Source organism: Hypanus sabinus, chromosome 8 (assembly GCF_030144855.1).
Source record: "Hypanus sabinus isolate sHypSab1 chromosome 8, sHypSab1.hap1, whole genome shotgun sequence".
NCBI lineage: Eukaryota > Metazoa > Chordata > Chondrichthyes > Myliobatiformes > Dasyatidae > Hypanus > Hypanus sabinus.
In genome coordinates, this window is record NC_082713.1 from 89,496,221 (window position 1) to 89,513,408 (window position 17,188).

The following is a 17,188-nucleotide window of genomic DNA, read 5'->3' on the forward strand; positions in this document are numbered from 1 at the left end:
TAAAGGACTTAGGCAGTTAATGGCCTGAGGTGAGTGAAGTAAATTTAAAAATTCTATACAGTGTTCAAAGAACAGCATAAGGTTATTTAGAATATTTATCCCTTACTTATCTTTCCAGAAAATCGAGACCATATTAACAGACAGAAAGGTGAGCATGTACACTGAAAACAGAATATTGCAGTGCTACATTTATTCTATCCTGACTTATGGAAGCGAATGCTGGACCACTTCCCCAGCAATGGAAAGGAGACTAGAAGTAGCTGAATTATGGTTCAACAGGAGAATGTTAAAAATATCATGGACTACACACACATCAAATGAAGAAGTTCTCAGAAGAGCCCAAGAAGTTGGATCACTCACACCAACAAAAAGAGAAAAACAGCTCAGATTCCTAGGACACATCATGCGGAAAGATGAACTAGAAAAACTCACACTCTTTGGAAAGATCGAGGGGAGCAAACCTGGAGGAAGACCTCAGCTTATGTACATTAAAAGCCTAGCCAGGTGGCTACACATCGAGGAAATGGATGTCATCCATAGAACGGAGGATAGGTCTGTATGGAAAACCATGGTCACCAACGTCCGCATCGGTTATGGTACCTAGACAGACAGACAGTTATCTTCGCTAAACTAGACATCCTGGTCACTACTGCACTGGTTATAAGTCAGGATGTAAAACATGTAAAAGTTGGGACGGTATGTTGCATATTTATTTTAAGAAAATAGGTTAAACTGCACTTGGAGCATTGCGTGCAATTCTGGTGGCTACCCTAAAGGAAATGGGGTTGTCCTGAAGAGAGTGCAGTTCCTTAAGGAAACACAGGCAGGAGCAAGGTAATATAAACAATGGAAAGGAGGGGCTGGAATGTGTTTATTCTCGTGCTTGGAGTATCAGGGATAAAGGTGATGAACTTAGAGCATGATCAATCTGTTGATCTATAATGTGGCAATTACATTGGCTTAGCTGAGATAGTGAGAGACGTAGATGGATAAAGTTCTAAAGTTTCGATGTTTTAGATAAAATAGCAAGGTGGGTAGGGGGTGGTGGGAGTTACAGCTTCATGATGCCAGAGAAGGTGGTCAAGTCAGGCATAATCATGATGTTTAAGAGAGGGTCTTGAATAGCCAAATGCATAAAGGGATACGAAGGCAAGGCAGGAGACTTGGGCTGAAAGGAAATGGATTGGCCATGATGGAATAACAGAGCAGACTCAATGGTCCAAATGGCCTAATGCTGTTCCTATATCTTATGAACCTAATGCGAGGTCTATGGATAGAGACAAATTCTAGGGTCCAACTACCGCTTGGTTCTGTGTAACCATCTTCAAAGACTTCACTGATTAAATAAAACAAAACATAAAATAGAAATAAGACATTTGTAATTTTAACATATTAAAAGTTTGATTGTTTGATACAGTGATTGGGTACTGCATATTTTTTGAATAAAATACAGTTTTAGAAAAAATAAGTGAAAGCATATCTACTTTCAGAATATAAGATGTTCAATGGCATTCTGGGCTTTATTCATGGCAGCACAGTGTCAGGTTTTATTCAGCGAAGTCAAATACCCTAATGCTTCATGAGTATCCAAAGCCTACAAAAACATACAACATTAATTGGCTAGTGGATACAGTAGATAGAAAACATATAATTAACGAACAAGTCATAGATTCACTGGAACAGGAAATGCTATTAGGTTTGTATTTTAATTTTGACATTGATAGAGCATTTGTAGAAAAATATTACTTGGTCTTGTTGAAAAGTCAACAAGCAATATTAATTTAAATCCTCACAGAGTGTTACAGATTGTTTACTGAATGAATTATTGCAAAGTAGAATGCTACATTAAGGGTTGAGGCAGGGAGCACTGCAAGCTTTAAGAGAAAATTAAATAAGTACCTGCAGAGGAAGACAAAAGGCAAAATGGGATAAGAATGAGTCTTTATTCTTATGTCTCCCCGCTCACTGTGAAATGGAGATATCTCCTTCTCCCTAATCAGGGGGAGAGAGAGAGAGCCTGTGGTATGTTGAATGCCGGGTGAACCATGAAGTTTTTGGAGTACTGCAAGCCGGTGTCTTTGTTGTTGCTTTGCTCATGCTTGAGTGCTCGGTGGCAGGTGCCAATACTTTATTTTGCCGGTGGGGGAGGGGGCTCACTGCTGCCACATACATGCGGGAGGGAGGGAAGCTGAGGGGGGGACTTTGGGGTTCTAACATTTAGCTGTCATTAATTCTTTGGAGATGTTCTCTGTTTTTGTGGATGGATGTGAAGAAAAAGCATTTTGAGATGTATATTGTCTACATTTCTTTGACATTAACTGTATCTTTGAAATTCTGAAACCTTCAGGATCAGTTTGGGAATAGCCTTGAAAATATCAGAAACAGGAACAGGAATAAGCCATCCAGCCCATTAAACAGCTCTGCCATTCACAGCTCAGTGCCCTTTCCTGTATGTTTCCTGAGTACTCTGATTCCCTCTGTATTCAGAGGGAATAGAATAGAGACCCAAAAGCATTGTAACCAGGAACAACGTATGAAGCCATTTTGTCCTATGAACCTGTTCTGCCATTCAATACAGTCATGGCTGATCATTCAGATTTGCTCCTGTTTTCGCACTGGGTCCATTGATCATGTAACCCAAAAAAAAAATAACTCTTTCTTGAATATTGATCACATAGCTTCAACTAGTAGAGAATTCTCTTTCAGGGAAACTATTTCTCTCCATCTCAATTCCCTTATCCTTAGACTGGGATCACTGGTCCAGGTTTACACAGTCATCAGGAATATCCTTCCTACATCTAATCTGTTCAGAAGAGAGACACAGAGACTGCAGATGCTGAAATCTGGAACAAAGAGATGCTGGAAAATCTCAGCATGTCACATAGATCAATGGAAGTTAAGGGGAAATGGACCATCGACATTTTGGGTCAAGACCCTTCATCTGATCTGTGAAGAAAGGCGGTCAAAGGGCAGGACAGCAGTATCAGATAGTCTTACAGATCAGAGAGAGGAGGAACACATTTTCAAGGTAAGCATAATTTGAAGAGACATTGCAGTGAAGTAGTAAAATAGAGAATCTAAAGACTGAAGATGCTGGAATCTGGAGCAACACACAAAGCACTGGAAGCCTCCCCCTACATTTTTTATCAGTCCAGATGAAGACTCTCAACCTGAAATGTCAATTGTCTCTTACCCTCCCTAGAAACTGCCTGACCCACTGATTCTTCCTGTGCTTTTGTGTATTTCAAGACACGGAATCTGGAGCAACAATCTGTGGGAGGAACACAGTGGACTGAGCAGCATCTGTAAGGTGAAAGTAAATATTGATGGTTCAGGTCAAAGTTTTGCACCAAGACTGAGAGTGGAGAGAGGAAATCTTTGAACAGAAAGCAGAGCTAACCTTTTCAGTCCTATTGGTTTTAATGAGATTCCTGTAGCCAGTGATAAAAAGCTAATTGATTCAATTTTTCTTTAGCAGTCTGTCCTGCCCTTGCAGGAATCTGTCTGGTATAAATCTGTTTTATGAGGAACCATGACACAGATGATGAGTAGATTGGCTGACGACTTTGCTGCAAATGTAATGTACTCAGCGTCAAAGCAACATCACTCTGTTGAGTTAGCCTTGTGTTTGACACAACGTTTAGCAAGATCAAGGGGGAGCACTAAGCACAACTGTAAAGGGGAGGGGGTGGTGACGATCTTGTTGCCACTGATTTAAATTTGGGATGATTTGTAAGTGTTTATGTGTGTGGGTGGTGGGTTTTATATTTTTTTTCTGTGAATAACTATGGTTTTCTTTGATTTCTGGTTATACAGAGGCGATCTCAGCTGTATACTACACACAAACTTTGATAATAAATGAACCTTTGGGAACAATGGCCTCTGATCAATGATCACAAAATTCAGTGGGCTGTTCGCTAATGTAGGTTATGGGCAGCCTCTTTGGATTACTTTCCAACTTGCTTGGGTAAAGTCACTTGGATTTTCTAGCAGTCCAAAGACCACTACTCAGATGTAGATGCGATGATGCATAGTCTGGAAGGTCAGGCAGATTTTGTTTCAACTGAGTTTCCATTCAGACACTGAGTGTCCCTGTGCAACTGACAATAGGATCAATAAAAAGGAAATGTTTGCATTTAAAAGCAGCATTGCATGATCTCAGAATGGAAAACACTTATTGAAAGTGAGGTCTCTGAAATGGAAAAGCAGCTAGCATGTGAAAGCAAAATAATACAGCCATCAATTGTTATATGGTTTGGATTAGGGACAAGTAGCAGAGAAACTCTGTTTATAGGGTGGCACATTGGCTGAGCAGCTCCAACAATCCAGATAAATCCTGTCCTCAGGCATTGTCTGTGTGGGCTGTACTCGTTCTCCTTGTGATTTCACGGATTTCCCCCAGGTGTTCCAGGTTCCTCCCGAATGCTGAACATGTGTGATTTCGTAGACCAATCGGCCATAGTGTGCAGATGGGTGATAGAATCCTTGGTAATATTGATCAGTTAGGCACAGAAAGAATCTGTATTTGCAAACAGATATGTACACCTACTAAGATCCTCTGACCTTCCATGAACAGTCATTGAATTGAAAAGGTAATCCTCGAGAAAGGATTTTACATTTGACATGATGCACTGGACCCAGGTGCACAGGAAAGGCAGGATCCCCAGGAAGAAACAGAAACAAGAGGTTTGACAGGCTGCAGGTTATTCTCGAGAGGGAGGGCAAAAATCCAGATGTTGTGGTCTATGTAGGGACCAATGACGTGGGTAGGATGAGTGAGGGGGTCCTGTGTAGGGAGTTCAGGGAGTTAGGTGCGAAGCTGAAGAGCAGGACCTCCAGGGTAACAATCTCAGGATTGCCACCTGTGCCACGTGCGAGTGAGGCGAGGAACAGAAGGATTATACAGATTAATATGTGGCTGAGTGGATGGTGCAGGAGGGAGGGCTTCAGGTTTTTAGATAATTGGGCTTTGTTCCAGAGAAGGTGGGATCTGTTCCGAAGGGAAGGTTTACACCTGAACTGGAGCTGTACTAACATTCTTGCAGGGAAGTTTGCTAGTGCTTTTTGGGGGGGTTTAAACTAAATTTGCAGGGGGTGGGGATCCAGAATGTGAGAGAGGATACCGAGATGAAGAATAAAGGACAGGTGGGGACTACACGGTTCCAGAATATTAAGTGTGTAGTAGAGAAAGGTGAGGCGGAACAAGTGAAAAGGAGGACACATGTACAGAGGGATGGTCTGACGGAACATGGAGTTAAATGTGCAGAAAGAATAAGTAAATTTAGGAAGGAAAACAAAATTCTAGGAGTGTATAGCCCGATGTGAGTTCGGGGAGCTGGGTTAAGCACAATAGGCAGAGATTCAAACAGAGAGAGAAGAAATGGGCTAAAAATTCTATATCTGAATGCATGAAGTGTCAGAAATAAGGCGGATGAGCTTGAAGCTCAGGTGCGAATGGGTAACTATGATGTTGTTGGGATAACAGAGACATGGCTGCAGGGAGATCAGACCTGGAAAATGAATGTGCAAGGGTATACGTGCTATCGTAGGGACAGAAATGTGGGCAGAGGGGGTGGGGTGGCTCTGTTGGTGAGGATTGAGATTCAGTCCTTTGCAAGGGGGGACATAGGATCAGGAAAAGTGGAGTTTGTGTGGATAGAATTGAAGAACAGTAAGGGCAAAAGGACCCTAATGGGTGTTGTCTATAGGCCACCAAACAGCAGCATGGATATTGGGTGCAAGTTGAATAGGGAGTTAACATTGGCATGTGGCAAAGGTAATGTTGCAGTAGTTATGGGGGATTTCAACATGCAGGTGAACTGGGAGAATCAGGTTGGTGCTGGACCCCAGGATAGGGAGTTTGTAGAGTGCCTAAGGGATGCATTCTTGGAACAGCTTGTCTGAGAGCCGACCAGGGACAAGGCTATTCTGGATTTAGTGTTATGTAATGAACAGGATTTGATAAGCGATCTTGAAGTAAAGGAGCCATTAGGAGGTAGTGATCATAATATGATAAGGTTTTATCTGCAATTTGAGAAGGATAAGGGCAACTCGGAGGTGTCAGTGTTGCAGTTGTACAAAGGAGACTATGGAGCCATGAGGGAGGAGCTGGCCAAAGTTAACTGGACGGATATCCTAGCAGAAAAGACAGTGGAACAGCAATGGCAGGTATTCATGGGAATAATGCACAAGGTGCAAAATCAGTTCATCCCCCAGAGAAGGAAGGATTCAAAGGGGGGAAAGGGGCTACAGTGGTTGACAAAGGAAGTCAGAGATTGCATAGCATTAAAAAAAAAGGAAGTATGACAGAGCTAAGGTGAGTGGGAGGACAGATGATTGGGAAATTTTTAAGGAACAACAGAACTTAACTAAAAAGGCAATACGGGGAGAAAAAATGAGGTACAAATGCAAGCTAGCCAGGAATATAAAGGAGGATAGCAAAAGCTTTTTTAGGTATGTGAAGACAAAGAAGATATTTAAGAACAATGTTAGGCCCTTGAAGAATGAATTGGGTGAAATTGTATGGGAAACAGAGAAATGGCAGAAGAATTTAATAAGTACTTTAGATCTGTCTTCACTAAGGAAGACACAAGCAATCTCCCAGATGTATGGATGGGCCAAGGGCATAGGGTAACAGAGGAAATGACACAGATTGACATTAGGAAGGAAACAGTGATGAGAAGACTGATGGGACTGAAGGCTGACAAATCCCCAGGTCCAGATGGTCTGCATCCTAGGGTACTAAAGGAGGTGGCCCTGGAAATTGCTGATGCATTGGTAATCATTTTCCAATGTTCCTTAGATTCAGGATCAGTTCCTGAGGATTGGAGAATGGCTAACTTTATCCCACTTTTTAAGAAAGGAGGGAGGGAGAAAACAGAGAACTATCGACCTGTCAGCCTAACATCAGTAGTGGGGAAGATGCTAGAGTCCATTATTAAAGATGAAATAGTGGCATATCTAGATAGCAGTGATAGGATTGGGCCGAGCCAGCATGGATTTACCAAGGGTAAATCATGCTTGATTAATCTATTGGAGTTTTTCGAGGATGTAACCAGGTAGTTAGATAAGGGACATCCAGTGGATGTAGTGTACCTTGATTTTCAGAAGGCATTTGATAAGGTCCCACATAGGAGATTGGTGGGTAAAATCAAAGCTCATGGCATTGAGGGGAAGACATTGACATGGATAGAAAACTGGTTGGCAGATAGAAAGCAAAGGGTAGCGGTGAATGGGTGTTTCTTGGAATGGCAGGTGGTGACTAGTGGGGTGCCACAGGGCTTGGTATTGGGACCACAGCTGTTTACGATTTACGTCAACGATTTAGATGAAGGCATTGAGAATAACATCAGCAAGTTTGCTGATGATACCAAGCTGGATGGCAGTGTGACATGTGATGAGGATGTTAGGAGAATTCAGGGTGACTTGGATAGGCTGGATGAGTGGGCAGATACTTGGCAGATGGCGTTTAATGTGAATAAGTGTGAGGTTATCCACTTTGGGAGTAAGAACAGGAAGGCAGATTATTATCTGAATGCTGTAGAGTTAGGTAAGGGAGAAATACAAAGAGATCTAGGAGTCCTTGTTCATCAGTCACTGAAGGTGAATGAGCAAATGCAGCAGGCAGTGAAGAAGGCTAATGGAATGTTGGCCTTTATTACAAAGGGAATTGAGTACAAGAGCAAGGAAATCCTCTTGCATTTGTACAGGGCCCTGGTGAGACCACACCTGGAGTATTGTGTACAGTTTTGGTCTCCAGGGTTAAGGAAGGACATCCTGGCTGTAGAGGAAGTGCAGCGTAGATTCACAAGGTTAATTACTGGGATGTCCGGACTGTCTTACGCAGAGAGGTTAGAGAGATTGGGCTTGTACACGCTGGAATTAAGGAGATTGAGAGGGGATCTGATTGCAACATATAAGATTATTAAGGGATTGGACAAAATAGAGGCAGGAAATATGTTCCAGATGCTGGGAGAGTCCAGTACTAGAGGGCATGGTTTGAGAATAAGGGGTAGGTCATTTAGGACAGAGTTAAGGAAAAACTTCTTCTCCCAGAGAGTTGTGGAGGTCTGGAATGCACTGCCTCGGAAGGCAGTGGAGGCCAATTTTCCAGATGCTTTCAAGAAGGAGCTAGATAGGTATCTTATGGATAGAGGAATCAAGGGATATGGGGACAAGGCAGGAACCGGGTATTGATAGTAGATGATCAGCCATGATCTCAAAATGGCGGTGCAGGCTCGAAGGGCCGAATGGTCTACTTCTGCACCTATTGTCTATTGGCTATTGACATCGGAACACGAACAGAGCCTTGGAGCCATGACACCTTGAGACAATTCATTCTCTCCAACACAATTACCAACTCAGGCACTGAATGAGAGTCCTCTTTAAGTCCTCACAGAATGTGGGAAGCATGTGCTAGCACAATTAACTTGACAAGATTAAACCAAAAACACAAGGACAAGGGCTTATCAGCTGTAGATACGGTATTAAGTATAGCTGCTCAGAAACCCTTGAAACTCAACATGCTTTGGCAATCCACAGGGCTCAGGACAACATCGACTGGGTGATTCTCATGATCCCAATGTGATAACCACATGTCTGATATGGGGTTCCACATCTGCAATGGTTGGTCTCCAGAGAGTTGTTGCTGCTTGTGCTCCTAAAATCCTGCATTCTTATTCCCTTATCAGATCAATCTCCGATGTTTCAGTTGCTTTGACTCAAGGTCATATACATTTCCTTATCAAATCAATCTTTGATGTTTCCATTTAATTGGTTCAAGGTCATCTGGTTTATCTGCGTCAGATTAACATCGGATGGCCCAGGCTACAAGCAGTGCTGTTCCCATCGGATAGCCCAGGCTACAAGCAGTGCTGTTCCCATCGGATAGCCCAGGCTACAAGCAGTGCTGTTCCCATCGGATAGCCCAGGCTACAAGCAGTGATGTTCCCATCGGATAGCCCAGGCTACAAGCAGTGCTGTTCCCATCGGATAGCCCAGGCTACAAGCAGTGCTGTTCCCATCGGATGGCCCAGGCTACAAGCAGTGATGTTCCCATCGGATAGCCCAGGCTACAAGCAGTGATGTTCCCATCGGATAGCCCAGGCTACAAGCAGTGATGTTCCCATCGGATAGCCCAGGCTACAAGCAGTGATGTTCCCATCGGATAGCCCAGGCTACAAGCAGTGATGTTCCCATCGGATAGCCCAGGCTACAAGCAGTGATGTTCCCATCGGATGGCCCAGGCTACAAGCAGTGCTGTTCCCATCGGATGGCCCAGGCTACAAGCAGTGATGTTCCCATCGGATGGCCCAGGCTACAAGCAGTGATGTTCCCATCGGATGGCCCAGGCTACAAGCAGTGATGTTCCCATCGGATGGCCCAGGCTACAAGCAGTGCTGTTCCCATCGGATAGCCCAGGCTACAAGCAGTGATGTTCCCATCGGATGGCCCAGGCTACAAGCAGTGCTGTTCCCATCGGATGGCCCAGGCTACAAGCAGTGCTGTCCATTGCTTTCAGCTTCATGCCTTCCTTTGGTGACTTCAGTTGTTCGGTTTAACTCTGAATGTTTCAAATCAGTCAAACCAGCTCGCCCAGACACTGCCGAGATGATGAGATTATTTCTGCAAACCTGCCATCGCAGACAATGAATATTTTCCCTGAGAATGGTCTCAGATTTAACAGATCATTAGTAGAAACTCCTTTTGTCCACATTCAATTGCTCTGATTAAATTATCCCAGAGTTGAAATCAGTTTGTCAAACAGTTCAAAGTGGTATCTGGAAAGGCAGTTTACCAAAATATCCACTTCCATTCCTGCTCACTGATCGTAGTTCTTTCTGGCAACAGAAGCTGATGGGAATAAAATAGGATGAGATAGGATTAGTGAAGAAATAGTAATTAATGAATGGTCATGATGTAGGTTTTTGCAAATAAAAATGACAGAGGCATTTTATGTAAAAAAAATATAACAACTCACTTATTGTACTCCAAACACTGAACATAAAGCATGGTAAAAAAAGGCTTTCGGTAATTACATCATCACATCTGACAACCTTCTTAAAGTGAACCCCAACTCAATGTTGGTGGCTGTGAATTCTGTATGTTTCATCAATTATATTTCCCTACACAGCAAGCCCCCCCCCCCCCATTATTCACTAAAACTGACATTATGAGCCTGTCTGGTATTTAGATGAGCGCCCAGCTCGAGTCCTGTGTTCCATGACTGGAGGAATCGCAAGTGTCTCTGGCTCTCTAGAGGTGTGTTGACACACTCATGGCCATGTCATGAGTATGGCAGTAGAATGCTCCAAATCTTGGTGGGCCAGTTTAAGGCAATCTACCATATACGTTCAGGTTTACCCATCTTGTCCATGATAGAAGTCTTTTCTCTCCATTCCAAAATGCAGAATGAGCCTTCATAAAAGGCCCAAGGGGATGGTGATGTGTGTCATGGCGGTTGAAAACAAATGAAAGTAGGACAATGGGTACCTAAAAGTGATGCGAGGTAGGAATAGGTGTAAAGGAATTGGATTTACTGAGGGGCGTGGAATGCTATTGAGAGGCCAACCAGGTGGTCGTGGCATCAGGAATAAAATCACCTGGCACTGGTAACGCCTGCCCATATGCCAACTCAGCAGTAGACAACTGCAGGTGCTCATTTAGCTGTTCTGAGCTGAACCCACAGGAGACAATCATTCCAACTCTCATCCCCCAGGAAAGCCCTCAGAGCACACAGGTAGCCCTGAATTAGATCAACTTTGGAAGAACAAACAACTTCCAACTAAAGTTGCCAAAAAATTGTGGATGTGAAGGGTTAGGTAATGATTGGGGTGGTGGCTATGATAGTTGCCAATAGGCAGTAACTACCATCAGACCTAGGTACCAGAGGCTATTGGACCAGCGTACGATGCCAAGTTTTTCCATGCTGGCAAACTCAGCCTTTGTGGTTGCCAGCCTTTCAGGATCCATTCTACACACATGGGCACAGAGCGGCTGGTCAATTGTGGGAATGTGGTGCTCAACCCCCTGTTTTGTGACAGTAGTGGAGAATGTGGGCTTGGTGTTATTGGGGAATTTGCCCAGCAGACGACTAAACTCACGTGTGATAGTGCATGCACTTAAGGGTCATTGTGGGGAACTTACTACGGTGCAGAGTAATGACCCAAAGTCCTTGACATCCACAAGCCAGCAGTTCTTAAGATTAGCAAATAGTCTTTGGGCACACAGGATATCTGCACCAAGCAGAGGATCAACAACTTTAACCAGGATGAAGTCCCACGTGTAACATTGCCCACTGAAGCAGCCATCGAGTCCCATAGGTCTGGATCCTGCTGCCGTTGGTGGCCTCCAGCCAGGTTTCATCGCTCCTTGCGACGAAATAGGCGATGCTGGAAGCACACTCACTTGGGCATCCACGTCACATAGAAAATGTTGCCCTGACAGGGTGTCTGTAATGGACAGTAGACAACCCTAGCAGCTGGAATCACAGTCTTCACAGACCTCAGACGTTCCAATGCTCTGGCACTGTCGAAGTTGCAAGGCAGTCGGCATTTCCAAGCGTTCCTACCAAAGTGAGCATGATAAAAACACAAACCCTGTTTCGCAGCCACGGATGTCCATACACTGGGGGCCTTGGCAAACAGGCTTATTGAGATATGGAAAAGAGGAATGATTATTGGAGAATAAAGTTGCAATGTTTGCTGTGTGGCCAGAACTATGTGGCCAGCCTTGTGTTTGCTATTTGCTATGTATCCAGTTTATTGGCCAGAATGTAGTCTCTGTATTGCCTCTGTACTATTGAACACATCAGTGCCTTAAGAATGTAGCTAACAGTGAAAGTAAGCATATAGAGATAACGCTGTTAGACAGGATCATGGAGTGGTGTGACGGTATGGGGACAAGTCAAGGCCAGGAAAGGGGACACGTGTTCCAGGGAGTAGACTAGAGCAAGTATGGGCTACTAAGCAGAAATATTGGTGGCGAATCGAGAAGCTAATGAGCTGGTGATAAGCATTGCAAACGGATAGGGTATGCTAATGTAACTGAGATAGGAGACGAGGGTATGCTAATGTAACTGAGATAAGAAATTACTATAAAGAATACTGTGTTCTAGGCTCGGCGGGCAATTGGTGACATGTTCATTAATTGTCTCAGCTTTTGTTTGCAAATAAAGGCTTAAATTTCTTGAAGAATCTTCTGCGTCTCCTGGTTATTTCAAGAAACCATGACAAAATTGGCGACCGCGGCAGGACCACAAAGAGACCCACGGAAAGGAAACAGCAGATTGGGGAAACTTCCCGGTCGTCTAGGGACCCCCACAGGGCTAACAGAATTAAGGGTGCAGCCAAACAAAAGTTAAGCGCTTTTTGCAACAATTTGGACTAAGAATTCTGTTGGTTTCAGGGAGCTCTCGGAGAATCAGAAGTGTGGAACCACTGCTGAAGGGTCTCTCCGGTCCAAAGAATCTGGCAGAATTGGGGCTAACAGGAGGCTCAGAGGATTGATGGAGAACACTGCAGTGGGGGTAAGTACGAATAAGCTAATAAGAAGTTAAGTGAAGAAAAATTCCACATGGTGTTGGTAAGTCCCTGTGGATACCGCTTTGTACAAAATGAAGGTCTGAATGGGCAGGGAAAGGAAAAATAGAAAAATCCTTGTGGTACCGCCTTAAGAGATAAGGGTCTGAATAGACAAGGTGCAAAGAGAAAGTTCTGTGGATACTGCCCTAGGGGTTTGCACGGGCAGAACAGAATAGGAAACAAAGACAGTCCGATAAATAGCTTAAAGCGCTGGTAGATAGACAATAGACTAGGCATAGGATTAAAGTAAATAGTATTATCCAGTAAACGAACTGTGAATCTCTGAAATACCTTAAAAAAAGAGAACAACATGATAGATAAAGAAACGGCAGTAGAGATTCTGAGCAAAAAATTCCCGGTAAGTAAAAGTGAGATCACAAAAACTTCAGAAAAATGGGAAAAAAGAACCAAGAACCTGGTCACAAAATGGCCAACGTTTGATGTACACTTGTGCGAAGAAATAGAGGCGCTAATTAAAAATTACAAACCAAAAGATAAATCTAAGAAAAGAGAGCAAAAAAGAGAACGAGAAATTGAAATGCTAAAACTCTTCAGAATGGAGGGAGAGAGGCTGAGGAGGACAAGTAGAATATTGATTACAAGCGAGGAAGACACTAAGGAGAAGGAGAAACAGCCTGTTAGAGAGAGAGAGGAAGGTACAGTGAGAAGCTACCTTCAGCTCAATTCCCAGATGTGAAAGAAACAGAAAGGCCCCCTCCCTATAATGAGGAAGGAACCCCTAAGCAGTGCCCCATGCTGATGGGTACAGTAAACATGCAGGGAGAAGTACAAATTTGGGATAAGGAGGAGGAAAAAAGACAATACGAGAAGGAAAAAGCGGCGATATGGAAGGAGATACAGGCAGAAAGGATAAAGGTGGAACAGGCAAAGGGAAAAATGGGAGAAGAGGTTAAATGGATGAAATACTTGAGAGAGGAAAAGGAGTATGAGGAGTACCAGTTATACCGTAGAAATGAAAAGACTGGAAAGGAAAGTGGCTCATCAGGGCAGGATCAGCTGAGGGATTGAAGAGGAAGTGGAAAGAAGGTAGGAGATGAGAGTCTTGGAGAAACACAAGAGTGAAGGGAATCAAGCACGAGTGAGGATCATGAGGAGTCCCTGCCACGTGTGTACAGACACGGACAGGAAGAAAGAGAAGGTGACTCATTGGAGGAGCAAGAGTTAAGTGGTGAGAGAGAGGATGCGAGAATTTGTGGGGAAGAGGTAGGAGGCAGAAGAGCAGAAGGAGGTGGTAGGGAAGTGACTAGCAGAAGTAGAGTGAGAGCTAGAGACATTTCAGAGAGGGAATTACCAGAGGAGATGTGAAAAGTACTCCAGGGGTCGACCAAGTATTGAAACAGGACAGAAAGGAAGGACTCCACAGGGAGACCGAGGGAAGAAGAGGACCCGGGAGAAATTTGTGTGGGAGGCAGTAAAGACATACCCAGAGACAGATGGGGAGTCAGGCGAGGAGGAGAGCCAGGGCAGGTGGGAAGGAGGAGGAAGAATGATGCCATTGTTAGTAAAAGGATCGGGACAAGTGCAGTATATCCCTTGGGGATCCCAGGACCTAGAAGGGCTGAAAAACACTCTTCCCAGTCTACATGAAGGAGCAGGGAAATGTATTCGAGCCTTTGAAGAAGAAATGGTGGGACAGTTATTGGCAATGGGAGATTTAAAGGCACTATTGATAAGGTTGATGGGAACCTCCAAATTTAATGAACTAATGGAAATGGCTGGCATAATAAACTTGAACGACCCAAGAACTGACTGAGATGGGTTTGACAGAATGAGGCAGAGGGTATGGCAGACCCTCAGGAAGCTTTATCCACCCAAAGTGGACCCCAAAGGGGGATCCACTGGGAGACACTGAAAACCCAGCAGCCTATGTAGAAAACCAGTTGAAAAGGTGGGGACTGGAGACGGAGCGAGAGGTGGAAAATAGCTTATTTATCACCACACTGTTCTGACATAGCATCTTGGATGCAATGCCTCCGCAAGTTAAATCCAAACTGAAGGAAATGGTTGGGCTGATGTCAATGACCCCACAAGAATTTAGAGACCACGTAGTCCATGCGGTTGAGAAATACCGGAAAGACAAATGAAGGTTGGCTGAGCAGCAAGAAGAGGTGCAAAGAAAGTTAATACAAATGCAGCTCGAAGAACTCAAAAAGAAGGAAAAGGAGAAAAGCAAAAAGATGCTGCCAGCAACCACCGGTCCGAGTACAGCCATCGAACTGGATGAAGCTCCGCTGTATGGAGGACCGATCATACTGTAAGACAAGGGCCGGAAAACCCCATGCCAATAATCAACATCTTTGGAGGAGCATTCCCACAAATGCCCTATCAGGAACAGACTAAATTCAAACAGCCCAGACAGGACTAGAAGTCCCAAGGAGGGGGACAGAGGAGCTATGGGCAGAGGGGACCCCAGTGAGGAAACAGGAGGAAAGAGAGGTAGAGAGATTGTGCTGGGGATGTAATCAGTCTGGTCACATGAGAAGAGATTGTCCGTTTACACCATGGCCTGTCACACACCGGCAGGAATCAATAAGAAGGGAACTACAGTTTAGCCAAGGACCAGCCCCCACAGGCCCAAGCGGACCTGTGAACCCCTATGCGAGGTATTAGGGGTGCCCCGAGAACTCGAGTGGGAAGGGACATTACCCAACGATAACAAGGGAGGCAGAAGAGGAACTCATTGTTCAGGTTATATTAAAAGGGCAACTGACACCAATGATGATAGATACTGGAGCCACGTACACTTGTGTACAGCCACAGTATGCCCTTCACCTTCCCATGTCAGGGAAGGTGAAGGGCATACTGTGACGATTCCCTGATGATTCTGATTTCAGAAGCGCATGGGATTGACCATTGTGCAAGGGGGGAAGTGATAAAGAAAATAAAGGATGGTTTTTGGTTGCCTTATTTACATGCTTCAGTGGACTTTGTCTTGTCACAGTGCGAGGAATGTGCACAGAATAATGTTCGGAAGGGAATTACAACCCCAATATGTCACATTCCTGTACCTGAAGGATCGATTACGTAAACATGATAAAGATAGTGAGAGGGAAAAGATACATGCTGGTAGTAATTGATCGATTTAGCAGATGGGTGGAGGCGGTACCTTCGAAAGATCAAGGGGCAAAGACGGTGGTAAAATTTCTGACAAATGAAGTGATCCCAAGGTTTGGAATACCTACAGAAGTTAGCTCAGACAATGGTTCAGCTTTTATCCAGAAAGTGGCCAAATTGGTACTACAAGCGCTGAGGATAAAGCAAAGATTTGGATGTGTATACCACCCTCAGTCACAGGGCATGGTAGAGAGAATTAAAGGAACCCTAAAAGCCAAACTGAACAAAATCTATGCAGACACTAAACTTAATTGGGTCGATGCTTTACCATTAGCATTGATGAGTTATTGCATGCAAACTAATCGAATGACATGCCTGACACCGCATGAGATGCTAACTGGGAGGCCCATGCCAGTGCCCCAGTGTAGAGGGCCGAATAAAGGACCTAGTTTGGAACAATTGGAAATAAAATTGAAACAATACATGCAGCAGCTAACTATGATACAAAAGTCTATTTATGCACAGGAAAAACAGAAAGAACCAAAGACCATACAAGGGGAAGGACCAATCAAACCAGGAGACCAGCTTTACGTGCGAGTTTTTCGGAGAAAGTGGAATGAGTCAAGAAGGGAAGGACCCTTTACGGTGACCAAGGCATCACCCACCGCAGTTCAGGTAGAAGGACGCTCCACCTGGTACCATCTGAACCACTGCACGAGGGCAGTCCCGCAAGGACAATCAGGGGAGGAGTCCGAGGTAAGTGATGCGGAGGAGCAGTTAGCAGAAGACAAACAGGAGGAACAAGAAGCTGACACTACACCTCAGGAGTTTGATCAATTAGTAAGGGAAATTTTTGGTCCTGAGGACGGGCCCGAAGACCCTCATGATGTGGTGGTGGATAGTAGTGCTTCTTCAGATAATGGGGATGAGCTGGGAATGACCAGTTGTGCCCCTGGAGACAAAGCACCCACATACTCCAGGGCAGACTTGGAAACCATTAATGTGGCAGACATGGAATGGGACTGTTAAGTCCCCACAGAGCCTACAGAAAAGAAGTAAGAGGAGCACAACACTTACCTCCTCGCCATGGTTACAGACATGTACTAATCAGTGGTATCAAATGGGCAACTTACATGGCAGGAATGATGAAGAGACAGATTTGCTACCTGTGCTCAAGGGCAAGCATGTAGTTCCCATGCCTTATAACTCCTCCACTTGCACGCGGTGGCAAAGAGAGTATAGGGAGCGATGTGAATGACAGTGTCCAGGTTCGATTAAGGCTTGTTTCCTGAAGCTTTGTGTTGTAACAGATCCCTGCTATCAAAGCTGTATGAGAAATGGACCAATGTGCCCATATTGGTGTATGTTATATCAGGCTTCCTCGCAGTTTGATCAACGCAAGCTTGCCTCTGACTGCAACTACAGCAGACCATGGGCTGTAAACAAAAGAAGCAAGACACCTACACTGGAACAGCTTATAATGCAATATCAGTTGAGCTATGAATGTTTTACGTGGAAAGGTGCTCGTCCAG